The sequence below is a fragment of the Prionailurus viverrinus genome, chromosome B3, assembly GCF_022837055.1.
Source record: "Prionailurus viverrinus isolate Anna chromosome B3, UM_Priviv_1.0, whole genome shotgun sequence".
In the NCBI taxonomy this organism is placed as follows: domain Eukaryota; kingdom Metazoa; phylum Chordata; class Mammalia; order Carnivora; family Felidae; genus Prionailurus; species Prionailurus viverrinus.
The window spans coordinates 74,082,377-74,109,485 of record NC_062566.1 but is presented as its reverse complement, the minus strand read 5'-3'; the positions used below and the strand labels follow the sequence as shown (position 1 = coordinate 74,109,485).

At 35.9% G+C, this 27,109-nt stretch overlaps 1 pseudogene; it reads right to left on the bottom strand.

Annotated features, from left to right (window-relative positions):
• Positions 1–12,220: 12,220 nt before the first annotated feature.
• LOC125168101 (60S ribosomal protein L3-like) lies at positions 12,221–26,240 on the bottom strand (annotated as a pseudogene).
• Between the last annotated feature and the right edge of the window lie 869 nt (positions 26,241–27,109).

The following is a 27,109-nucleotide window of genomic DNA, read 5'->3' as shown; positions in this document are numbered from 1 at the left end:
GGTGAGGATACAGAGAAAGGGGAACCCTTTTGCACTGTTGGTAGGAATGCAAACTCTGGAAAACAGTATGGAGGTTCCTCAAAAATTTAAAACTAGAACTGCTCTACAATCCAATCACACTATGAGGTATTTACCCAAAGAACAGAAAATTAATGATTTTAAGGGACACATGAACCCTAATGTTTATAGCAACATTATCAACAATAGCCACATTATGGAAAGACCCTGAATGTCCATCCACTGATGAATGGATAAAGAAGATACACACACACACACACACACACACACACACACACACACACTGGAATATTACTCAGCTATAGAAAAGAATGAAATCTTGCCATTTGCAATGTGGATGGAGCTAGAGAGTATTATGCTAAGAGAAGTGAGTCATAGACAAATAAGATATGATTTTGCTCAAGTGGAATTTAAGAAAAAAAAGTAATGTGAGGAAAAAAAAGGAGAGGTAAACCATGACACAGACTCTTAACTATAGAGAACAAAAGGGTTACTGGAGGGGAGGTGGGCAGGGGTCTGGGTTAAATGGGTAATGGGTATTAAGGAGTGCATTTGTTGTGATGAACACTGGGTCTTGTATGTAAGTGATGAATCACTAAATTCTGTATCTGAAACTAGTATTGCACTGTATGTTAACTAGCTAGAATTTAAATGAACACTTGGAGGAAAAATAATTACTGTTTTTATGGTGCTTAGAGTGCAATGAAGAGAGGCAGACAATAAACAACAAAAGTTGCAAATATGTGAATTTTATAATATGTTAGAAGTTGATGAATACTATCAAAAATGATAAAGCAGGAAAATGGAAGCTTTGTGGTAAGCAGAGTGGAGTTTATAAAGGCCATTCTAATTGAAAGGTGATGCTTAAAAGCAAAGCGTTAAAGAATGCAAGGCAATTAACTCTAGCCATACCTGGCAGAAGAGAATTCCAGGTACAGAGACAGGCAGTATGAAGGCTCCAGGTTGGGGACATCCTAGGTACATGTTTAAGAAACAGTAAAGTGACCGGGGCGTCTGTAGCCAGTGAGGGGAGAAGAGTGTTGGAGATGAATGTGGGGTGGGGGAATGACATAGGACACAGTAGGTCATCATTGTAAGAGCCTTTGGCTTTTACTCTGAGAGAGATGAGGGGTTTGAGTGTCATTCCAGGGTTCTGAGTGACGTATGTTGTGATAGGACTTTGGTCTGAAAGGGTCGTTGATGTATGCTCTGTGGAGGATAGGTAGTGGGCGAGTGAGGGTAAAGGCAAGACACACCCACTTTTATTTATTTATTTTTTTACAGTCATTTTTTGAATGAGTGTTGTAATCTGCCAGCTACAAGTTCAAGTGTTTTTTTTTAAATGAGACTTATTAACTGCATGTGCTGTTTATTTACTGCACTATTGCCACTTTTGTTCCTTGAGGGTTTTTGGGAAATTAAAAATAATTTTTGGTAAAGCAAAGGTCATTATTAATGAACCAGTTTTTCCCCAGTTTTACTGAAGTATAATTGACCAATGAAATTGTAAACTGTTTAAGGTGCACAACTTGATAATTTGGTATATATATACATGGTGAAGGGATTCCCTGCTTTGAGTTAATAATGAATTATCTTCATAAAAAAATTAAAAGAAATATGGTCTCAAACTATCTGATTTAAAATTTTGCATTTGATCCAGACAAGATACTCTAAAACCACTAATCCATGAGAGAGGGATTTAACATCTTTACCTGTTCAATTTGCAGTGTGTCAGATACAAGTATATAAATACTATAATTTACTAGACATTTCTGGGTAATGCCATAATTCTTAAAATTAGCTATTGAGATCAGACTTTATTTTATTTTTTTTTTTTAATTTTTTTTTCACGTTTATTTATTTTTGGGACAGAGAGAGACAGAGCATGAACGGGGGAGGGGCAGAGAGAGAGGGAGACACAGAATCGGAAACAGGCTCCAGGCTCTGAGCCATCAGCCCAGAGCCTGACGCGGGGCTCGAACTCACGGACCGCAAGATCGTGACCTGGCTGAAGTCGGACGCTTAACCGACTGCGCCACCCAGGCGCCCCGAGATCAGACTTTAAAATAACCTCATTTCTTTTTAGACTGAAACTTCAAAATAAATACTGGAGCATTGTATTAACTACGAAATACAATCCTTTTGACAATCTAGTCCATAGATTCAGCAGTCAGCAAGAATAAACAAACATAAATTACTTATTTTTGATTTTTATCTTTTTTAAGTAAATAAGGTCAGCAAAATTTAAGTTCTTCTTTTAAATTTTGATAAAACAATGTGACCTTACCAATTCCAAAAGTAACTTGGTTGACATGAAAGGAAAATTTAGGATAAAATCTCAAGTTATTCTCCATTGTCCTCTCAATAACATTATATTATTCTCTCATGTTTCCTTTGCCTTTAAAATATGTATCAAATTCATTGCCTAGATATTAAAGAAAATGTTAGTGTTTTAATGACTAAATTTTCTCCCAAGTGATACTATATATAGAATAATCTAGTACAGTTATGACTTAAATATTGAATGGTATGCAGAAATGGGATATGAATGAATTGAAATTTATTTTTGAATATTTGATATTAAAGAAATATCTGTGATTATCATTGAACTTTTGATAAACATTTTTATGTTAATAAAATAAAATATATTTGGGTTGCTTCTCAACTGATTTTGAGTTAACATGATTTTTAGTTATAGAATGAATTGGAAAAACAAATACTTTTGTGTTCTATTTTCGAGTGTGATACATCAAAATAAGGGATGTTTTGGGGCGCCTGGGTGGCGCAGTCGGTTAAGCGTCCGACTTCAGCCAGGTCACGATCTCGCAGTCCGGGAGTTCGAGCCCCGCATCAGGCTCTGGGCTCATGGCTCAGAGCCTGGAGCCTGTTTCCGATTCTGTGTCTCCCTCTCTCTCTGCCCCTCCCCCGTTCATGCTGTCTCTCTCTGTCCCAAAAATAAATAAACGTTGAAAAAAAAAATTAAAAAAAAAATAAGGGATGTTTTGACAAAAAAAAGAAATCTTTTTCAACTCATGTCAGCATCAGTCAATGCCTTCATTTATAGAAGAACTTGAGGAATGTTTACTGAAATGCTGACAATGGACTTGAGAGCATATCTAATTAGTATTTTTTTTTTTCGCTTCCTGGGTATGTAGAAAAGGTAAAGTAATTATAGAAACCCAAAGTTTAGTCTTCAGTTGGAGCCCAACTTAAATTCAGTTTAAAGCCTTTATCCCTTTAAGCTTACCTCTCTCACTGCCTTTTGATTTTATGGTGGTTCATCCATATTAATGTACCTAATGACAGACACCCTGAAAAGGTGAGAATGAATGCTTTTCCTTTGACATATCAGTGGAGGATGATGGTACAAAGCGTGTCTTTCAATGTGTATCTGCATGGACTCTGGGTCTGTGAGAATGATATATACTTCTACTTTATGCCTGCAAGATTCAAAAGGCCTTTTCAAATATTCATGTCCTTTTTTTCTTCTTTTTCATTCTCTACCGGCATGTGTTATATGATGAGAAGAATGTCAGTGTCTCTGGAGTTTTATTTTTAAGTTTTAGTCCTGCCTGAGGGGTAAGATATATTGAAATTTTGCAGGTCAAGCTGTTCATACTTTCTCATAACATGTCTAATAATTGCAGAGCGATTTGTTCAAATAATTTGGGCAGGCCTTGCATAGTTACCATGATAGGCTCTGAGGCAGGTTATTGGGCAGTGGCTCGTACTCAACTGGTAGCACCTGGGGATAACATTCCCTTTGTATTGCCTTACTAAGGAGAAGTCAAAGGAGACACAGAGATGAGGGCATTCTTGCTTTTTTTTTTTTCTTTTTTTTTAGCTGAATTCTGATCATCCTTTTCTGATCTTGTTGCAACTTAGGTTATAAATTCCTCATGTATGATGCATCAAGTTAATAGGATTTGTATTGCCATTGGCGCTGTTGCCATTTCGTATGTTACAGCAGGCAAGTGGAGGTGTTGATGAGAAACATGGTAATACAACCATCTCTGCCTGCTGAACCTAACCTTGGAGATGAAGAGTAGAGCATTGTTTTGCTTTTTTTTTTTTTTAATTGTACCCATTAGTTGTTGCTATTGTTCTTTTTATTTTCCATGGCTTTGGAAATTTAAAATATACATTAATATTTTAGCGTATCATTTAGTCTTTTTCTTCCATCAGATTTGTGACCTACTTATTTTGTAAGATTTTGCCTAGTTTTCATCACCTTCTGAGCCTCACCTTTCTCCATTATCGAACAGGAGAGAAAAAAAACAGAATAAAATCACCAGCTGGTGGGAAAGTCATTTGGAGGGTGCTGGCCAGATTAACCTTTACATAATAATTATAAATTAATAACTTTTTTCCTCCTCAATAAAAATCCATGTTTTTAGTTAGCTTCAGGGAAAATAGAACAGGAAAAAGAAGTAAGATCACAGTGAAATGATGTATCATGTTGTAATAAAACGGAGCCGTGGCTTCAAGGATTTCTAGTCTTCAAATATTACCCAACACAAAGGGAAGAGGGAATTAAAACTATCATTTCCCAAGTATTAAAAATATAAGCTGCATTCTAAGTGAAGAAAATAACTTGCCAACCCTCTCTTCATTATGTGAACATCCACACTGGGATATAACATGTGTTGGAAGAAGTGATTAAAAATGATCCAAACCAGCCCACTAAAATTTTAAATAGTTTTCACTATTGACACAGAAAGAACATTCATTGGGAATTGCAATAACATCCACTTATGCAAAAATATCTTTTGACATGCAATGAAAACATAACCTCTGGATACACATTTTCTCTTTTAGGTTTTCAGTGGGAATTGTGCCTAAGTGATTAGGGCAGGATTTGGTCCAATAAATAAACTGAAAATTTTGTAACAAGCGGTGGAGTAATACATATTAATTCTGAACAGATTGACACTGTAATTTGGGATAAAAACCATAATGATTACAGAACGCAGTCAGTGTAAGTCAAGTCTGATGGACTGGAACAGATGTGTCCACCTGTTTAGAGCCCAGCTCTGCATCACTTGGGATGCATAATGTGACTCAGGTCTGTAACATTAGCTGTTTGGAAAGGTATACAGGTTAGGAAAAAGGAGAAATGTCAAATTTTGGATCATTCTTTTATTCCCCTTTGTAGCTGTTGAGGTCAAAAAATACATGAAAGCACACTAAGGACTCAAAATAAGTCCAGAGCACATGTAAACATGAATATATGCCTTTCATCAGAAATGAATTTGGAAAGCTTCATAAAGGACATTTCAAGGACAGGAGGACAAAATAGATGGAGTTTTCATTTCCCTAAAATTGATAAATTCTGTGTAAATTAACTTAATATAAGTTTTTAAACAAATGCTAAAGCAAATGAAGAAAGGTGGAGAGATACTCCAACATTAAAGCGTTCCTGCCCAGGGGCACTCCGTGTATCCAGTGCCAAGTAAGAATAGGCTCTTGTGAATATTTATCATTTGAATCATCGGAAAAATATTCTTTTTGACAGAATATGCCCCAGGTCTCTAAAGATTATACTGAATGTCATTAGGGGGTAATTTTATGTTTTCTCAAGGTGGAACGAAACATCTCTACTATGATCATAAATATGTCTTTTTATTACAAGAGAATTTTAATGTGTGGTCATAAGCATCATTCATTTTAAAGATTGAATCTTATAGATGCTACTATTAAGAATTGCCTTTTTGTGCTATTCAGTCTTTCTTACTTAAATTTATTAACAACATCGAGTACATTTATGTTACTCTCCCTTCTTGCTGTCAGCCTCTGGGTATTTAACCAATTCTTAACCTATGGAGTCTCTATTATTCTAAGGATAAAATATCATTTTATCACTCTCATACCTCCCTTATAATCTTGAACTGTGTTTGTCAGAGATATTTTACATTAAGAGATTGGACTTTCAGTATGAAGATTTTTCTTGGAATGAGATACTCAAATTTCATAATGGAAAGATACAAGTCAGTTTAGAAAACTTAAGATACAGTCCTGGCAAAAAGCTATCAACCAGATAAAACCTATCAGAAACACCCAGGGAACTTTTACAGTTTTACATTTCCTGCTTGTCCCTTTCTAAACATGGAAGAACTAGGGAAAAATCTTTCCAGTGCAGTCTGTATTCATTACCATACTTGAAAGAAACTTTAATATTCCAAGAATAACAATTGTGGGGTGCCTGGCTGGTTCAGGCAGTACAACATGCGACTCTTGATCTCAGGGTTGTGTGTTCAAGCCTCGTGCTGGGCATAGAGCTTACTTAAAAATAAAAAATAAATAAAATAAAATATTCCAAAAAAACCCCACAAAGAAAACAGTGGCTAATGGCATCATGGGTTTTTCAAGAAAAGAGTTTGACTTTTTGCACGCAAGGAGGCGTACAAACTTTAATGGGTGTACAAAAAGGTATAACTAATATTAATACGTAATATATATGCAAGTGTTCTATTTTGAGGGGCAACAGAATGGTTGAAGTATTTGTTAGAGATTTCTGCATTTACAAGTGTTCAGAAAAATCGATATGTTTTATACAGTTCTGCATATAGTATGTTTGCTATCTTAGAAGTGTTTTATTTTACAGTATTTAGTAAATAATGACAGAAATAAATGCTGTAAATCATGACCTAATTAGTACAGTACTATTAATTTATACATAAAACATATTGTAGTACGAGGTAACTAAGACTTCTTTGTGTCTACATTAGTCTTTTTGTATTCTGGCTGTGGATTGACTGGGAAATTTTAAAACAATACTGATGTCTCAGTCCCCAAACCTCCTTCCTGAGATTGTGATATAATTGACCCTCGGTGGGGCCCAGGTATTGAATTTTTAAAATCTCTTCATGTCATTTTATTTGTGAAGTTAGTATTGAGAAACACTATCTTGACTGTTTTGTTTTTAAACTAGTGAGTCTTTGTGAGGGGGGAAAAAACAAGCAGATGAAATAGTATGTTCACATAAACTTGTATAAGATTTTACAGTTGTCAAAAGAGTTTCAATCCCATGGGGACGGACTGGCTAATTAAGGATTAAAATAGAGGTAAGTAAGATTTGGGGGGATAATTTAAATAAATTTTGAGGTTGTCAAGGAATACTTTTTGGGGAAAGAGATTTCAAATCTGTGGAATGAAGTAGAAGCAGGATTGCAAGGTGCATCTGTGTTGTAGCATGTATCAACACTTCATTCCTTTTTATGGCTAAATATTGCATGGTATGGATGTATCACAGGAAGCCAGTAACCAAAGACATACCTTACATGATTCCACTTGTAGGAAATATTCAGAATACGCAAATCTATAGAGACAGAATGTAGGTTAGTGGTTGCCTAGGACTGGGTTAGGAGAGTATAAGATGGGAAAGTAATAAGTAAAGGGTAAAGGGTTTCACTCTGGAGTGATGAAAATGTTCTAAAATTGACTACGGTGATGGTTGCACTTGTCTGTGAATATACAAAAGCCCATTGAATTATACAGTTTAAATGGGTGAATTGTATGGCATGTAAAATACATCTCAATAAAGTTGTTGATGGGTGAAATAAATGATAGGGTTTAAGGAGTGCACTTGTCATGGTGAGCGCTAAGTGATGTATGGAATTGTTGAATCACTATAGTGGACACCTGAAACTAATATAACACTGTACGTTAACTCTACTGGAATTAAATTTTTTTTAAATAAAAAAAAAGAAATTCATTTTTAAAGCAGATTTTTTGAAAACAGTAGTCTTGCCAAACGCTGACTGCACAATAATCTTCTCTGACCCAAAGGCAATTCTTAGTAATCCAGGCTTAAAAATAATATCAGAATCATTCCTGGCAATCAGATATATTTGTGCATGCCTAAGTCTGTTCCCTTTTAGGAGTGATAGGAGGAAACCTCCGAGGTGTTAGTATCTGCTTGAACATGAGACAAAAAGAACGTGAACTATCTGTACTGTGATAGCTGTCTCAAAGCCACACATATTTCCAGCGGTAAAAAGAAAAAAAGTAAAACTGGCTAAAATAGCTTAAGCACAAACATCGACTAGAAAGTGACTTGTGCTGACTGTTTGGTGATGACTAGATAGCCAGGGAAAATAATCTGACTGGATGTACTAGAAGTGCACGGTGTGGGAACAATAGACTTAGTAGAATTAATTTAGATTTGGTTAACAAAGAAATCACCAGGCTACCAAAAACAACCTCCTGTGGGGGAGAAATTAGTGTCTGGAATTGGTACAATATATTGTCTAAAATTCTGAGCTGTCAACAATTTTTGAGTTGGAAAGCACAATAACAGTGATGAAAAATATCAGTAGGTGGGCTCAAGAGTCGATTTGATCAACACAGGAAAATAATCAACAAATATGAAGATAAACTGAGATTATACAATGGGAATAATGGAGAAAACTGAAAATTATTAACAGAGACTCTGAGAAGTATGGGGCATCATTAAGTATATCAAAATATGTGTGGAATACCAGAAAAACAAGAAAGGGGCACAAAAATATATTAGAAGAAATAATGGCTGAAAACTTCCCAAATGTAAAGAAAATCCTAATGTACCTACCTAAGAAGTTAAAAACTCCAAGTAGAAAAAAATGCCAAAAAAATCCAGATCCAAGCACCTCATAGTCAAAATGTTGACAGCAAACGATAGAAAATCTCAAAAGCTCTAGGAGACAAATCACACATCATGCACAAGAAGAAAAAAAATCACAATAAGATTAACAGCCAACTTTTCATCAAAGCAATGAATCTCATAAAAAAATGAGATGATAGAAATTGCTGAAGTGTACCAACTGTGATCCAAGAATTTTATATCAGAAAAAACTATTTTTAGAAACGAAGGTGAAAGAAAGACATTCCAAGAAGCCAAAACCCAGAGAATTTAGTTTGTTGCTAGAGGCTATACCTTCTAAAAATACAGTAGTATGCTTATCAGGCTGAAAGGAAAAGACACTAAGCAGTAATTTGAATCCACATGCAAGAACATAATTATCCTTTTAAAGAGGGAATTATGTAGGTAATTTTAAAATATAGTGTAATTGCATATTTCTTCCCCATTCTTGCCTTGATTACAAATATGAAAACATCTAAAATAGGTAGAAATCAGCATAGTAATTTAAAATAATAAATAAAATTTATTTACTTATTTAAATAAATTTAAAATACATAAATTTATTTTTTATTATACATAAATAAAAGCTTCCCACAAAGAAAAGTCCAGGCCCGATATTTCATTGGTGAAATCTACCAAACATTCAAAGAAGATTTCATACCAATACTTTACATACTCTTCCAAAGTATAAAAAAGGAGGGAACGTTTCCTAACTCATCATATATAATGCCATTTTAATCACAATACCCAAACCAAAGACCTCACAAAGAATACTACAGGCCAATATCCCTTATGAATATTAAGATACACCCAAAACTTCTCAAACAAAACTTCTCAACAAACAAAACTTCTAAACAAACTGCTATCAGCACCATACAGAGTTGTACACCATGACTAAGTACAATTGATCTCAGGAATGCATGGTTTAACTTCTAGAAATCAAAAAAATAATACATGTTATTAATTAAGGATAAAACTCATATTATCATCTAAGTATATGCAGAAAGCATTTGCAAAAACTCAATACAATTTCATGATAAAGCTACTCAGTAAACCATATATAGAAGAGACCTTCCTTACCAATATACAAAAATAGGCCATCCACAAAAAGTCCACAGCCAACGTTATACTTAGAATCAGAAACAAGACAAGAAGTCTGCTCTTGCCATATCTATTTAAAATTGTATTGGACATCCTAGCTAGGGTTATTAGGATCAAGAAATAAAAGTCATACAGATTATGAAGGAAGAAGGAAGACTACTTTTTAAAAAATTTTTTAATGTTTACTTATTATTGAGAGACAGACACAGAGCTTGAGCAGGGGAGGGGTAGAGAGAGGGGGAGACATAGAATCTGAGATAGGCTCCAGGCTCTGAGCTATCAGCACAGAGCCCGATGCAGACTTGAACCCACAAACTGTGAGATCATGACCTGAGCCGAAGTTGGTCGCTTAACCAACTGAGCCACCCAGGCGCCCCAGAAGGAAGACTATTTTTATTGCAGATGACACAGTCCTATATATAGAATATCCTAAGGAATATGTACACACACATTATTGGAATAAGTTTAGCAAAGCTGTAGTATACAGATCAATACTTGAAAATCAATTGTATTTGTATAAAATAACAATGTTCTGAAAATAAAATTTAAGAAAATAATTCCATGTATAATAGTATCAAAAAGAATAAAATACTTAAATATAAACTTAAGTGCAAAACTTGTACACTGAAAATTACATAACATCATTGCAGGAAACTAAGGATCTAAATAAGTCGTAAGACATCGCTTGTTTATGTAGTAGAAGACGTAACTGTTTGGATAGCAACACTCCCCAAACTGAAGTACAGATTCAATGCAATCCATATCAAAAGCCCAGCTGGATTTATTTTTTCTTTTACAAGTTAATCTTTCAAATATGATAAGGGATGAAATCTAGAATACCCGAAGAACTATAATTCAACAATAAAAAGTCGACACAATTTAAAAACAAAGAATTTGAATAGACATTTTTCCAAAAAATATATACAAATGGCCAATAAGCACATGAGAAGATGCTGAAAATCATTGGTCATTAGAGAAATAAAAATCAAAACTGGAAAGGGATCCCACTTGACACCCACTAGGATTGCAATAATCAAAAAGATGTATAATAAATGCTGCTAAGGATGTGGACGAATTGGGACCCCCTACACATTCCTGGTGGGAATATAAGCTGGCTACTTTGAAAACAGTTTGGCAACCACTCAAAAAAGTAAAGATGGAGTTACCATAGTGCACAACAACTCCTTTTCTACCTGGGAGAAATGAAAACATTCATCCTTGGGAAAGCTTATGCTCCTCACAGCATTTTTCATAATAGTTGAAAGGTGGAATTGATTTCCATTGGCAGTAAAAAGAAATGAAGTGCTGAGACATGCTACAACCTGTCTGAACTTTGACAATATACTAGTGAAAGAATCCAGTCACAACACACCATTCATTGTATGTTTCCGTTTATATGAAATATAATGAGGTGACTCCATAGAGACAGAAAATGACTTGCTTAGGGCTCATAATAGGGATATGGGTGTGAGCTGCTTTTGGGAGGGACTAAAGTGTTCTAAAGTTGTATTGTAGTGATAGTGAACAATCCTTTGAATACATGAAAGGGGGGCCTTAAAGGAGTGAATCAGATAGTATCTGAATTATACCTCAGTAAAATTGTTTAAAAGATAATTGCTTACATGGAAAATAATGTATTAGTTTAAAATGTGTGGATGCATAATGAATGAAAACAATAGCAAAAAAGACTAGGAAAAATATATTGCAAGGTTTTTATAATATTAACGAAGGAGAAAAGTTGAATCATAAAAAGTACTCAGACAACACTGAGTAATGTATATAATCGTTGAATTACTACATTGAACATCTGAAACCAAGATAACACTCTATATTAATTTTACTGAAATTAAAAATACTCAGACAATTCCAATATTGTCAGAAAAATAGATAAATTGAAACAAGGAACAGATGCTACAGAGAGATAACAAATGACAAGATGTTCTACTTTATTTCAAGACTTATTATAAAGGTCAGTAATTAAGACTGTATGGTAATATAGAGAAATGCATCAGTGGGACAGAATAGAGAGTTCAAAAAGAGACCTACACAAACATGAAGTGAAAAAGAATTCTGGGGTGGGGGTTGGAGATGACAGTTTAAAATATTAGTGCTGTGGGAAAATTGCATATAAACATACAAAAAGACCCCCTATATTTAATTGATGTTTTGCATCATATGTAAAAAGAGATCAAGACATAGATATAAATCCTAATGTTACAAAAGAGCTCAAAAGAGATCAAGACATAGATATAAATCCTAATGTTACAAAAGTTCTAGAGGAAATCATAGGAGAAAATCTTTGTAATCTTATATTAGGTAAAGATTTCTGAGATACCACAATCAAAAGCACAATCAATAAAAACCATCAAACTTAAAAAACATTTCAATTTGAAAGACACTATGAAGAGAATGAAAAGCTATGGACTGGAAGAAATATTTGCAAAGCATGTATTTGTTTTTGCTTTGTTTGTCCATTGGAAACTAATTTTTATTGAGATCCCACCACCTGCACAATCTGCTCTTGACATTAAGCTCTTTTTTCCTTTGCAATTGGGTCTTAAGTAGTCCTATGAATACTTTCTTCTCCTCCACAGTCTGGAGTCAGCCATAGCCAATCTTGGAGGTGGTGTCAGTGAACTTGAGGTCATTTTTCTTCAGGGCCCACTGTTTAGTCTGTACCAGAAGGACTTGTGGAAAGTAACCAAATGCTTCTTGGTTACCACCACGTAGCCTTTTGGCACGATAAAGCCTTGGGTCACTTCACCATAGTGGACAAAGCCACCAGAGGATTGATCTTCTTGTTAGATAATAATCAGCGGAAGCCTTGTTCTTGATCACTTTGCCATCTGTGATGAGATAGCCTTGTTGATCTCCTTGTTAATCACAGGGCAGCAATGATAGCCTTTCTGCCCAGCCTGAGCCATGCAGAAGGCCACGGGGCAGGATGCCATGCCCCAATACAGGCAAGCTTGTGCAGTCCCCGGTGTTTCATGGGCTAGCTTCTTGGTGTGTTAGCAGCTGGTGACCCCTTTGTAGCCTTTGCCCTTGGTGATGCTAGTGACAACAATCATCTCATCTTGTCCAGACACTTGTTTCATAGGCGCCTGCTGCTCCAGCCTCATGGGCCCAGTCCAGCTTCTCAGCCACTGTACCTCCATTCACCTGTATCTCCATGAGGCGGGCCTTCTTCTGGAACAGACACACATCTGGGTGTGAAGGACGATGTGGATGATCTGACAGTACTTCTTCATGCTGTTGAAGTCCTTTTGTAGCTGCTGCTTGTTGTCATCATCCTGCCGCTTTTTTAATGTGTATAGAAAACCTTAAAGATAAGCATTGCAAATATTGGAATTTTTCTTTTCAAGGCAAGCGTTTCAGTAGGTATGGACACAAAATTATTTAGAAACCTTCTGTCCTCAGTAATGAAAATAAAGTTGAGTTAAATGAAGTTAGGCAAAAAAAAAATTACATTTATGATTCAGTAGTAATAGGACCAAAATTAAGATGTAGAAATAGATACAGAAAGAACAAAACATACCAGCAAATTCTCATGACCAGTTTATAATAATAGAATTACAATTCCTGTGGACTGTATGAACTTGGGGGTACATATTCCACAATCTTAAACTACAGCACTATAGTGCAAGTAGTGTCCCACTAGCTCCTTGGAGATTGAGAGACAGGATAGAATTATGAGGAAAGGAAGGAAAATGTTTCAGAATAGTTTCAAGGTTAAAAAAAAATGAAGCAACTATCTATGTTGTGAAACAAAAAGCAAAGGAAGAAGATATCATATTTCAAAGAAGTGTATGGTCTCCATATCCCTTTGTGAAGTATATGAAAAATTGAAATAGAAAATTGTCATTTTGAATTTACCCTTTGACATTTAAACTATGCGGCTTTAGTGGAACTCAGTCTAAGGGACGTTTTTCCTGTTTGAATCATAAACAGAAAATGATCTGCATGATTATTTCCCAAGTCCTCCCAAGGGTAATGCACATCAAACTCCATTCTAGATGCATAGGATAATGAAGTTAATTCATACATAAAAATGGAGGCCTGAGTGCATTAACTGGGACTTAATTCCCTCAAGAAATCCCAGTTGAGAATGTTCTAGAGTGAATCAAAAGTTTTTTTTTACAGGATAACTTCACAGAAACCAAGGGTAAAGTATAGGCAGGTTTTTGGAATCTGACATTTCCTGACAAAAGAACCAGATTAACCAATTTTAAACTAGGATTATTTCAAAGAATTAGTGCCATGTAGCAAAAACTGCCTACTAGGGACTCACTTGTGAGAGAAACTGTTGGTAAGATCACTGTGAGCTGTCTCAGAAAGTCAAATGAGAACTGTGTGTGTGTGCATGTACTGTGTATGTGTGTATTTGAGGATGCTGGGGAACTAGTCCTATTTATTCCTCTTCCTTTTTTTAAATGACGCAGAATTGGCATATAACGTTTAAAACGTTTAGGTGTACAACATCCTAATTTGCTATTTGAATGTACTACAAAGTGATCACTCCTAAAGGTCTAGTTGCAATCTCTCACAATTGACCCCCTTTTTTCTTCTATGAATTTTATGGTTTCTCATCTGAAGTCTTAATCTATTTTGGGTTAATTTTCATGTATGGTATAAGATAATGGTCCAGTTTAATTGTTTTGTATGGACTCTCTCATTTTTCCAACACTCTCCTTTCTCCATTGTATGTTTTTTGGCTCTCTTGTCATAAGTTAATTGTCCAAATGTGCATAGGACATTTAGTTATTGGTTTTCATTTCTGTTACAGTGATTTATGTGTCTTTTTTAATGCCGTTAGCATACTGTTTTGATTAGTACAGCTTTAAAATATAGTTTAAAGTCACGGAGCATGCTGTCTTCAGCTTTGCTCTTCTTTCTCAAGATGTCTTTGGCTATTTGGGATTTTTTTATTGTTCCACACAATATTTAGAATTACTTGTTTTATTTTTGTTTAAAATCCTTTTGGAATTTTGATAGGAATTGCATCAAATCTGTAAATTGCTTCGGGTAGTATGAACATTTTAACAATATTCTTCCACTCCATGAGCATGAAAAAATATGTTTCCATTCATTCGTGTCTTCAATTTCTTTAATCAGCATCATTCTTTAAAAATTTTTTTTTTAATGTTTTATTTATTTTTGAGACAGAGAGAGCATGAACGGGGGAGGGGCAGAGAGAGAGGGAGACACAGAATCGGAAGCAGGCTCCAGGCTCTGAGCCACCAGCCCAGAGCCCGACGCGGGGCTCGAACTCATGGACCGCGAGATCGTGACCTGGCTGAAGTCGGACGCCAACCGACTGCGCCACCCAGGCGCCCCTAATCAGCATCATTCTTAATAGTGTAGAGGTCTTTGACCTTCTTGGCTAATTTTATTCTTAGGTATTTTATTATTTTTATGTAATCATAAATGGGATTGCTTTTTTGATTTCTCTTTCTGATAATTTATTTGTGTATAGAAGTGACATAGATTTCTGTATGTTGGCTTTTATATTCTGCTAGTTTATTAAACTCATTCTTAGTTTTAACACTCTTTTGATTGACTCCTTTGGGTTTTCTTTATACAGTATCATGCTTTTTGCAATTTACAGGAAGATTTACTTCTTCCTGTCTGACTTGGATGCGTCTTATTTATTTTTACTGCCTGATTGCTATGGCTAGGACTTCCAATACTCTGTGGGCATCCTTGTCTTGTACCTGATCTTAGGGTAAAAGCTTTCAAGTTTTTATCATTGAGTATGATGTCAGCTGTTGGATTGTTATATGAAGATTTTATTATATTTAGGTACATTGCCTACATAACCACTTTGTTGAGAGTTTATTTTTTTATCTCAAGTGGATATTAATTTTGTCAAAAGAAGTTTTTGCAGCTATTGAGATGATCCTATAATTTTTACCCTTCATTTTGTTAGTGTGGTGTATCATGTCGATTGATTCGTGGATGTTGAATCAGTCTTGCATCCCTGGAATAAATTCCACTTGATCATAGTGTTTGAAACTTTGTATGGATAAATATGGTTTGCTAATATTTTATTGAGGATTTTTTTTAATCAATGTTCAGGAGTAATGCTGGCTTGTGATTTTCTTTCTTTCTTTCTTTCTTTCTTTCTTTCTTTCTTTTTTTTTTTTTTTTTGTGGTGTCCTTGTCAAGTTTGGGCATCAGAGTAATGCTGGCCTCATGAAACCAGTTTGGAAGTATTCCTTCCTTTTCAGTTTTTTTTGAAGAATTTGAGAAGGGTAGATAATAAATCTTTGAATGTTTGGTAGAATGCACCAGTGAAGCCATCTGGTTCTAGACTTTTGTTTTCTGGAAGGTTTTTTATTACTGGTTCCTTATCTTTACTAGTAATTTATGTTGATATTTTTTGTTTGTTTCTGATTCAGTTCTGGAAGACTATGTTTCTAGGCATTTATTCATTTCTTCTATGTTGTCCAATTTGTTGGTGTATAATTGTAGTAGTCACTTACAATTTTATTTCTATGGTTGTCAGTTACTTCTATTTTATTTCTGAATTTGTTTATTAGAGCCATTTCTCTTTTTTTCTTGGTTAGTTTAGGTAAAGGTCTGTCAATTTTGTTTATCTTTTCAAAGAACTATCTCATACTTTAGTTGACACTTTGTATTTTAGAAAAATTTTCTTACTCTGTTTCTATTTCATTTGCTTCCACTGTGATCTTTATTATTTTCTTCTACTGACTTTGAACTTTATTTTTTCTTCTTTTTCTGGCTTCTTAAGGTGTTAGTCTAGATTATTTATTTGAGATTTACTTTTGAGGTAGGCCTGTATTGCTATGACCTTTCCTTTTTATTTTATTTTATTATTTTTATTTTATCTTGAGAGAGAGCAGTGCACAAGCAGGGGGAGGGGCAGAGAGAGAGTTCTAAGCAGGCTCTGCACTGTCAGTGCCACCCGGGTGCCTCACATGATCTTCCCTCATAAAACCACTTTTGTTGTATTCCAAAGATTTTTGTATGTTGTACTTCGGTTTTATTTGTTCCTAGGTATAGTTTGATTTCTTCTTTGATTTCTTGATGAGTCATTGGTTGATTACTAGCATGTTGCTTAATCTCTGTGTTTTCGTGGTCTCTCAAGTTTTCTTGTAATTGATTTATAGTTTTGTACCATTGTGGTGGGAGAGGTTATTTGATATAATTTTAATCTTGAGTTTATTGAGACTTGCTTTGTGGCCTACTATGTGCTCTACCCTGGAGGATGTTCCATGTGCACTTGAGAGTGCATATTTGGGGGCACCTGGGTGGCTCAATCGGTTAGCATCTGACTCTTGATTTCAGCTCAGGTCATGATCTCACATAGGGGGAGCAAGCCCAGCATTAGGCAACATGCTAAGGATGGAGCCTGTATGGGATTTTCTTTCTTTCTTTCCCTCTGCCCCTCTCCCTCACAGGTGCCTTCTCTCTCTCTCTCTCTCTCTCTCTCTCTCTCTCTCAAAATAAATAAACATTAGGAAAAAAGAATGCTTATTTTGTTTCTTTTGGATGGAATGTTCTATAATATCTACTAAGTCTATCTAGTCTAATGTGTCATTTAAGGCCAATGTTCCCTTATTTAAAAAAAAATCAAAAAAAATTTAACGTTTATTTATTATTGAGAAACAGAGACAGAGCATGAGCGTGGGAGGTGGAGAGACAGGGGGAGACACAGAATCCAAAGCAGGCTCCAGGCTCTGCACTGTCAGCACAGAGCCTGATGCAGGGCTCAAACTCACAAACCATGAGATCATGATCTGAGCTGAAGTTGGACACTTGACCAACTGAGTCACCCAGCTGCCCCAACATTGGCTTTCTTTTAATATCTGTTTGCATGAAATATCTTTTTCAAACCCTTCACTTTGAGTCTGTGTCCTTCTCAAATTTAATTTTTATTTTTTAAATTTATTTTTGAGAGAGAGGGCACAAGTTGGGAAAGAACAGAGGGGTGGGGGGAAAGAGGATACGAAGTGGGCTCTGTGCTGATAGCAGCAAGCCCAAAGTGAGGCTCGAACTCAGGAACCATGAGATCATGACCTGAGCTGAAGTTAGATGCTCAACGAATGGAGACAACTAGGGGCCCCTCTGTGTCCTTAATTCTAAAGTGAGTCTTTGTAGGATGCATATAGATGGGTCTTGTTTTTGTTTTTGTTTTTGTTATTTTTTTAAATCCATTTATCTACTCTGTCTTTTGACTAGAGAATTTAGTCCATTTTCATCTAAAGTAACTTTTGAGAATTAAGTACTCACTGGTATTTTGATAATTGTTTTCCAGTTGTTTGCATAGTTCCTCTCTCTTCTTTCTCTTCTGGTTTGATGGTTTTCCATAGTGCTGTTTATATTCCTTTCTAATTTTTTTGTGTGTTTTTACTGTAAGCTTTTGCTTTGTAATTAGTGTGGGGTTCATCGAAAATTTCCTGTGTATATGCCAGTACATTTTGAGCGATAGCAACTTAATTTTGTACATATTAAAAAACTTCACTTTCTTTCTCCCCTTACTGTGTTTTATGTTTTGATGTCACATATTCACCTTGTTATTTTATGCTTCCCTTACCTAATTATTGTAGTTTGTGTTAATTCTTCTTTCTTTGTCTTTTAACTTCATACTTAGTTTATTAGTTACTGATCAACTACTTTACTATTTTTCATTTCCAATGAAATTTTTACTTGTGTATGTTTTCCTGTTATCAATGCCATTTCTTTTCAGTTTAGAGAAGTCCCTTTAACATTTCTTGTAGGACAGTTTAGTGGTGAAGAGCTCCTTTAGCTTTTACTTATCTGGAAAACTCTTAGTCTCTTTTTCTTTTTTAAAAAAATTTTTTTTTCAACGTTTTTTATTTATTTTTGGGACAGAGAGAGACAGAGCATGAACAGGGGAGGGGCAGAGAGAGAGAGGGAGACACAGAATCGGAAACAGTCTCCAGGCTCCGAGCCATTAGCCCAGAGCCTGACGCAGGGCTTGAACTCACGGACCACGAGATCGTGACCTGGCTGAAGTTGGACGCTCACCCGACTGTGCCACCCAGGCGCCCCTTAGTCTCTTTTTCAATTCTAACTGATAACCTTCTAGTATAGAGAATTCTTGGTTGGAAGTTTTTCCTTTCAGCAATTTGAATATGTCATGCCACTCTCTTCTGGGTTGGAAAATTTCTGCTAAGAAATTTGCCCATAGCCTTATGGGTTTTCCCTTGTATGTGTTATGTTGCTTTTCTCTTGCTACTTTTAACTTTTACTACCTTAATCATCTTGTGTTTTGGTGTGGATCTCTTTGGGTTCATCTTTTTGGAACTCTCTGGGATTCCTAAATCTATATGTCTGTTTCCTTCTCCACATTAGGGATGTTTTCAGCTAATATTTCTTTAAGTACTTTTCCTGGACTTTTTCTCTCTTCTCCTACTGGGACCCGTATTATGCAAATCTGTTCTGCTTGATGTTTTCCCAAAGGTCCTTCAAGTTGTTGTTTGTTGTTGTTTTAAATTTTCTTTCCTTTCTGTTGCATTGTCTGGGTGAGTTCTATTTCTTTGTCTTCCAGCTTGCTGATCCAATCTATAGCTTCATCTAGTCTGCTGTTGAATCCCTATAGTGTACTTTTTGGTTCAGTTATTGTTTTCTTCAGCTCTGTAACTGCTGTTTGAATCTTCCATGTTTTTTCTATCTCTTTGTTGAGGATCTCTCATGTGCATCTTCTTTCAAGTTTGGTGAGCATCTTTATGACCATTACTTTGAATTTTTTATCAAGTAGATTGATTATTTCCATTTCATTAATGTCTTTTTCTGATATTTTGTTTTTCTATTTGGAACACATTCCTCTGTCTCCTCATTTTGCCTGGCCCTCTGTTTCTATGTATTAGGCAAACGAACTACCTCTCTCAGTCTTGAAGAGACCAATGTAGATGTCACATGAAGCCCAGAAATCCAATCCCATCCATCTGACCACCAAAGCTAGATGATCAAGAGACATCTTCTGTGTGGGCTACTATGGTGGGACATGTCTGTGACACAGTGGTAGGCAGGACTGGGGTTGGTGCTCCTGCACCATGCAGCTGCACTGAGTGGGGTTGCACCAGACTGGCTGTGGTGTGATACAGTGTGGGGGTAGGCAAGACTGATACCCAGCCCAGCTGTGACACATTGCTGTGCTGGTGCATGGAAGTGGGCTGGACTGTTGCCAATCTCAGTTACAAGGGTTTGTTGCCCTGTATGTGTGGGGGAGTTTCTCAGCTGGTATGCGCACATGCTTTAGGCAATTTAGAGGAATAGTTTAAATATGGTGCTTGCCAGACCAATCTTAGTAAGGTAAAATGAAGTTGCAAATATGGCACCTGCCAGGGTCTCTGTCACTCAGAGAAAATCCAAGCAGTTTGCTGTCTCCCCAGTAGATGCTTTAAGATTAGTAAGTGAGTCTCTTCCATATATGATCTAAGTACTTTTCAAACTGGTGTTTCCTTGTTTTTGTTTTTCACGGGGTTCCTGGATAAGTGAGCTTTTTTTTGTCAGACCTTGAACAGGTTCTCCATTCATTACATTTCCATGATTGTTGGATATAATTCCTGTTGGTTTTTAAAGCCCAGTGTTTAGGGGCTCATCTCTCTTGTGTATTATCTGAAGAGTTTCTGATGTAGATCACAAACCCCTCATGTCTCAGAGGAAAGTTCTCTATTTTTAGATTCCCTCTTGCTGGTGGACTGCCATGCCTGGGGTTGAGAATTTTGGTGAGATAGTGTCTCTGCGTCTCTTACCTGTCGTGATGTTCTCCTTTTCTTCCTTTGTTGTGGAGACTGTGTGCATTCAATTTTCGAGGCTTTTTCAGAGGAAATTATTCCATATGAAGTTGTATACTTCTTGTATCCATGGGAGGGTGTGAGCTCAGAATCTTCTTATATGGTTGTCATGAACCCAATATCTTTTTTTTTCCTAAGTTAAACATTTGCTACCCATCCTCTTTGTTGATATTCCAAGTTCATCTTTATTCTGTGTGATTCTGGACTTACATGACACTTTCTCTTTCAAGGACTTGATTTTAAAATTACTTATGCACCCTTAGAAAATTTGTTGTTGTTGTTATTATATTCTGCAAAATGAGAAGTGCCAATTTTCCTTATAATCCAAAGAAGGATTTTTTTTTCTTTTTCATAGTCCTACAGTCATCTTTTTAAATTTTTTTTAAAAAAGTTTATCTATTTTGCCCAAAGCAATCTACACATTCAATGCAATCCCAATCGAAATTGCACCAGCATTCTTCTTGAAGTAGAACAAGCAATCCTAAAATTTGTATGGAACCACAAAAGACCCCGAAAAGCCAGAGTAATATTGAAGAAGAATACCAAAACAGGAGGCATCACAATCCCAGACTTTAGCCTCTACTACAAAGCTGTAATCATCAAGACAGCATGGTATTGGCACAAAAACAGACACATAGACCAATGGAATAGAATAGAGACTCCAGAATTGGACCCACAAATGTATGGCTAACTAATCTTGGACAAATCAGGAAAGAATATCCGATGGAAAAAAAGACAATCTCTTTAACAAATGGTGCTGGGAGAACTGGATAGCAACACGTAGAAGAATGAAACTAGACACTTTCTCACACCATTCACAAAGATAAACTCAAAATGGATGAAGGACCAGAATGTGAGACAGGAAACCATCAAAACCCTAGAGGAGAAAGCAGGAAAAAACCTCTCCGACCTCAGCCGCAGCAATTTCTTACTTGACACATTTCCATAGGCAAGGAAATTAGAATAAAAAACTATTGGGACCTCATCAAGGTAAAAAGCTTCTGCACTGCAAAGGAAACAATCAACAAAACTAAAAGGCAACCGATGGAATGGGAAAAGATATTTGCAAATGACATAAGGGATAAAGGGATAGTATCCAAAATCTACAAAGAACTCACCAAACTCCACACCCCAAAACCAAATAATCCAGTGACGAAATGGGCAGAAGACACGAATAGACACTTTTCTAAAGACATCCAGATGGCCAACAGACACATGAAAAAATGCTCAATGTCACTCCTCATCAGGGAAATACAAATCAAAACCACATAGCTAAAATGAATAAACAGGAGACTATAGATGTTGGTGAGGATGTGGAGAAACGGGAACCCTCTTGCACTGTTGGTGGGAATGCAAACTGGTGCAGCTGCTCTGGAAAACAGTGTGGAGGTTCCTCATAACTTTAAGGGGCGCCTGGGTGGCTCAGTCAGTTGGGCGTCTGACTTCCGCTCACGATCTCACAGGTCACCATCTCCCAGTTGGTGGGTTCAAGCCCTGTGTCGGAGTCTGTGCTGACAGCTCAGAGCCTGGAGCCTGCTTGAAATTCTGTGTCTCCTCCTCTATCTGCCCCTACTATGCCCATGCTCTGTCTCACTCTCTCAATAATAAATAAACATTAAAAAAATTAAAAAAAATAAAAATAGATCTACCCTATGACCCAGCAATAGCACTGCTAGGAATTTACCCAAGGGATATAGGAGTGCTGATGCATAGGGGCACTTGTACCCCTGCTTGTTTATAGCAGCACTTTCAGCAATAGCCAAATTATGGAAAGAGCCTAAATGTCCATCAACTGACAAATAGGTAAAGAAGATGTGGTTTATATTTACAATGGAATACTACTTGGCAATGAGAAAGAATAAAATTTGGCCATTTGTAGTGACATGGATGGAACTGGAGAGTGTTATGCTAAGTGAAATAAGTCAGGCATAGAAAGATAGCATATGTTTTCACTCGTATGTGGATTCTGAGAAACTCAACAGAAGACCAGTGGGGAGGGGAAAGGGGAATAAAAAAAGTTACAGAGAGGGAAGGAGGCAAACCATGGGAGACTCTTAGATACTGAGAATAAACTGAGGGTTGATGGGGTGTGGGGAGGAGGGGAAAGTGGGTGATGAGCATTGAGGAGGGTACCTGTTGGGATGAGCACTGGGTGTTGTATGGAAACCAATTTGACAATAAACTTCATTTAAAAATTTTAAATAAATTTCATCTATTTTGACAGAGAGAGAATGAGCAGGGGGAGGGGCAGAGAGAGAGGACAGAAAGAAACCAAGCAGTTTGCTTCTACCGTCCGCACAAAGCCCTATATGGGGCTCAAACTTAGTAACTGTGAGATCACGACCTGAGGCAAAATCAAGAGTGGGATGCTTAACTGACTGAGCCACCCAGGTACCCTAGTCCTATAGTCTTCTGATTTCAGAGTTTGATTTCAGTTCTGCAGTCCCTTCACTAAAGAGAAAGCCACATATATTTGATTCCTTTTTAAAATTTATTTTGAAGAAAATAATTTATGGGCATGGTATAAAATTTAAAAGTTGTAGGGATACCTGGGTGGCTCAGTCAGCTAAGCGTTTGACTCTTGATTTTGGCTCAGGTCATGACTCATGGTTTGTGAGTTCAAGCCCCAAACTGGGCTCTGTGCTGACAGTATGTAGTCTGCTTCATATTTTCTCTCTGTCTCTGTCTCTGTCTCTCTCCCCCTCCCCCTTCCTCTCTCCCTCCCTCTCCCTCTCTCTCTGTTCCTCCCATCCTCGCTCTCTATCTCAAAATAAATAAACTTTAAAAAAAGTTGTAAAAAAAAAAACTTCATGAAATTTAAAGCTCTTCCTCACTCCTGTGTCTCAATTATTCAGTAATCCTTCCTAGAGATAATCAGCATTTCTAATTTCTTATATAAACCTTTTTATGTGTTATGTACATGGAGGTAAATGTTTCTACACATAATCCTCTTTGTATCTCTTTTCTTTAAAAAATGCTAGCTACTATAAAATTATACACTGTTTTATTTATTTATTTATTTATTTATTTATTTGAGAGACAAGAGGGTGGGCCAGAGAGAGAAGGAGAGAGAGAATCTTAAGCTTGCTCTATGCCCAAAACTGAGTCCAATGTGAGGCTTGATCTCACGACCATGAAATCATGACCTGAGCCAAAATCAAGAGTCAGACAACTAACCAAGTGAGCCACCCAACTGTCCCTAAAAATAATACTTTGTACACTGCTTTATTGGCAGCATAATAGAGAGCATTTTATCTTACTTTTGACAATAAAATTAATGTCTTGAGTGAAATGTAAAGTCAAAAGTGAGAAGGAAACTTTATTTCTTTGACACTAAATACTTTACTTGGTTGCCATATATTTTGACTTAACCAACAAAGGAAATATGTTTATATGGGGGTAGTATATAACTTATTAATTAAATGCCCTGGCTAGAGAATATAATTCATTAAATAACCTGAAGTAAATTGTTGAGAGCATGTTTAAATATCTCTTTGTTTTGAATTTTGTCATGTAGGTGAGAATTTAAAGTAGTGCTAAAGTTTAAGGGACCAGATATATGTAGTAAGAAATTGGTTTTAAGTGTGCTTTATTTACACTGGGTTTGTATAACTAATACCTCGAGATTTTTGCCAACTAACAGTTATGGCATTTTGGGGGAAAATGATTACTTGCAAACTGTCTTAGTTTTAGTTGGTGCTTTTGGTTTCTAAGAGGTCCTCATTTATGCCACAACATGGGAGAACATAAAACCACTCATTTGCTAATTTGAAAATAGTTCTGGATTAAAACCTGTTCTTATCTTAAGGTATTAACTCCTAATTCTTAAAAGAAGTGTTTTATGTTATTTTGGGAAAAATGTTGCAGACTTTATAAAACATAATTTTTTTCTATCTGGGCCTCTTGGAATCTAACACATTCATTTGTTTGTAAGGAATAACCTGGGAAAGATGGTGTTATAGTACTGGCACTTGCAAAGTAGAATATATAATTAGCTTGACATGTAGTAAATGACTTTTTTTCCCCCATAAAGCCAACATTATACCAAATAACAATAACTTTTAGGAACGTTTCTAAGTCATCCCATTTTATTTTTAGTTTTATAATATTTACTTGTAAATTAAATTTTACTTCCTAAATGAAATAGTTTTCTAAATGAGAAGAAAACACCTCCTGTGGTTGTTTCTAATTTCATTTTCTGCTAACATAGCTGTTGGCACTAGAAATGCAGAACAATTTTCAAAGAGTACTGTCAACCATGTAATTTCTTGGCAAATATATGACAATTACTTTCCATGTAATTATAGTGTCATTCCATGGGATCCTACAGTTTAGTCGAGGAATAGATTTACCAGGTCATTTTATCCATCATTTTACTTGTGGTTGTTTCCTTACATCAGTGTCCTGATCACACCATAAATTGTGACTCCGCTTAATAGTGCAGTCAGATCAAAGCCCATATGATTCAATAAAGACAACTAATTTTCTTGTGCTACTAGAGTATTCCCTTGGATTAGGACAAAGGTATATTTTGGGGTTTGCTTTTATTACTCACTAACACTTGAGAATCTTGTACTAATGAGTGTTGAGGAATGCCTTCAAAGAATCAAAATAAAAGTTTTACACCAACGAATGAACATACACAGAAAGTAAAGAATAAAAGACAAAGGCGCTGAAAACGTTAATAATTTTAACTTCAGAAAATAATTACTTTGACATTGAAAATCCTCTCATGTTTAGAGTGCTTCTCTTGAACATTTTCCATTTAGTATATGTCTCAAAGCTCATCATCCAATTTTTGAAAAGAAAATACAAAAGAAAATATGTAGTTCTTCACATTCACAAGCTATAATTAATTTTATATAGGGTAGTGGAAAAGAAAAGTATGATGACATTTTTAAGTTTAACGAAAAACTATTGTTTGGCTTAGTTTTGGATAAACTAAATGTTGAAACACCTGAATAGAAAACACATTTTCTAAAAATGTCACAAGTTTAAATAAAATTTCCTGTAATTTCCAGATGCTTTTACTTGTAATTATAGAAACTACGTTGCTGCTAAAAATGTATTTGTTCTTAGAAGTAGGGGCTTGGTCTTTATAACTCACTCACTCTTTTAGACATTTAGATTTATTTAAATGACTTAGGTATTATGGAAAGCATTTTAATTATGATGAAAGTAATACGGAGATTTGATGGATTTACTGTATTTGGATATATTGGCTAAATTTCCATAATATGAAGAAAGATGAGAAGAACAGGAAAGTTTGAACTAATATATGAACCTTGTTAGTCAGCATTTATTGAACTATCTGATTAATTATGAAAGTCTCCATTTAGTTTTGTCAGGATGCAAGAACTAAAAGGAAAAAGTCTTCCATTTTAAAAACTAATCACTGCTTAGACTATATATATTGCTCTATTTTATTTTAAAATTCTATTTGTTTATTCCACTAAATGATTAACTATCAGCGACCCTTTTCAGAGATTAAAAATGTCAAACATCAGGAAGTTATTTTACCAAGGTTTGTGTGTATTAGCCACGTCCCAGCGAATTTATAAGTGTAAGTGGATTTATTTATTAACACGGATTTTTGAGCACCTATTTGATGGTAGACATAGTACAAAGCTTGAGGCAGAGTGAAAATACAAATTAGAAGCAAAGAACATACTGCTCTGATAACGATGTGCCAAAGCCAGCTTGTACTGGCTCATGGTGGCCAACTGTGTCTTCTGAAAGCCATGTACATTGACAGCTTACCGGTATCTTAAAATTGGTGGTAACGGAAACATGGTGACAATAAGCAAATGATACAGAAGAGGGTTTTCCCCCCTCTTTTCCTTTTTTCCTTCTTCTCAGAGGTGGCAGGAACCAGTAGTCAAATGTTTTCTCGGACACCACAGGGTGAGGTGTACAGGCTCTGCAAATAGATGTACCTAATCAGCCCTGTTTCACACTGTGTAAAGTTAGACAGTTTGCTTCAGCTTGCTTAGGCTGTTCCCTCATCTCTTAAGTGCAATTCATATCATTAACATCATATATTTGTTGTGGGGGTTCAATGAAGTAATGACTGTAAAATGCTTAGGTTGGCTTGGTTCACAGAAAACTGATGTGTTGTTTTTTTTTTTCCCAGTCACAGACCATGCTGTCTCAGCATCCAAATCCATGTTCTAATACAACAGATGTTACAGTAAGGTAGACTGAATTGACAAATACTGAAGTATCTTAAAATGGTTCTGTAGAAGGTGTTGAGGTAGTGTAGAGAAGAGAATGCTTAACTCAGTGAACGAAGCTCAGAGGAATATGTAGAAGTAATAGGGACTTACCAGAGTTTGCTAAGTAAAGAATGTGGATGATGTGAGAATCCTAAGCTGTGGAAACAGTGTTTGACTGGCACAGATACGGTATTAGAAGGACGTTTGATACAATGGGTAGTACATTCAGAGACATATGTGTGTGGTTTGTTTCCAAGTAAACTCTGGGCAGTCTGAGGTCTTTTGAGAAAGGTTGCTGACAGTAAATGTCATTTCCCCCCAAAATTTGCCTGAAACATGGTATCTTTTCATTTTCTCTGTGCTCTGTA